We start from the raw sequence: 551 nt of genomic DNA on the forward strand, positions 1-551 counted from the left end.
ATAGTTAAAATATGGCTTCCCAGCCATTGACCTTCTTGTGCGAACGCAAACGCTATGCCCGAACTCGTACGGGACTTGGTAGATTAATCTGCCACGAGTAATAGTATGATGGGCAAACATCTATTAGGCGCACTACGAATGTAGTGGTGTGGACATGTTGGGAATGTGGATCTCACGGGGAGCGTGCAAGGGATAAGTCCCTGCAGACGCACTATCTTCTGTGCCCGCGGTAGCTCAGATGGATAGAGCGTCTGCCATGTAAGCAGAAGATCCCGGGTTCGAGTCCCGGTCGGGGCACACATTTTCAACATGTCTCCAACGAAGTACATCAACGTCTGTTTGCAGCTAGGATGTCCATATAATTATCATTTCAAATTATGTATATAGAAGAAAACTCACGAGCAAAATTAACTGATCAGCTGATGTATTAGTTTGGTTGTCCTGCAGCACTCATGTTTAGAAAGTAATGCTGACACTCTCTAACTAGTAAGGTACCTAGTAGCTGTCGATACGTTGAAAGACTTTCATAATGGGAAGTATAGTAATTTGCA

The 551-nt window shown here is 44.5% G+C and overlaps 1 non-coding gene across 1 annotated transcript; it reads left to right on the forward strand.

Annotated features, from left to right (window-relative positions):
- The first annotated feature begins 222 nt into the window (after positions 1 to 222).
- Positions 223 to 297, forward strand: Trnat-ugu. Its single transcript has one exon. It is a non-coding gene; the product is annotated as a tRNA-Thr (tRNA).
- Positions 298 to 551: the final 254 nt, after the last annotated feature.

This window comes from Schistocerca americana, chromosome 5, assembly GCF_021461395.2.
Source record: "Schistocerca americana isolate TAMUIC-IGC-003095 chromosome 5, iqSchAmer2.1, whole genome shotgun sequence".
NCBI classification, from domain to species: domain Eukaryota; kingdom Metazoa; phylum Arthropoda; class Insecta; order Orthoptera; family Acrididae; genus Schistocerca; species Schistocerca americana.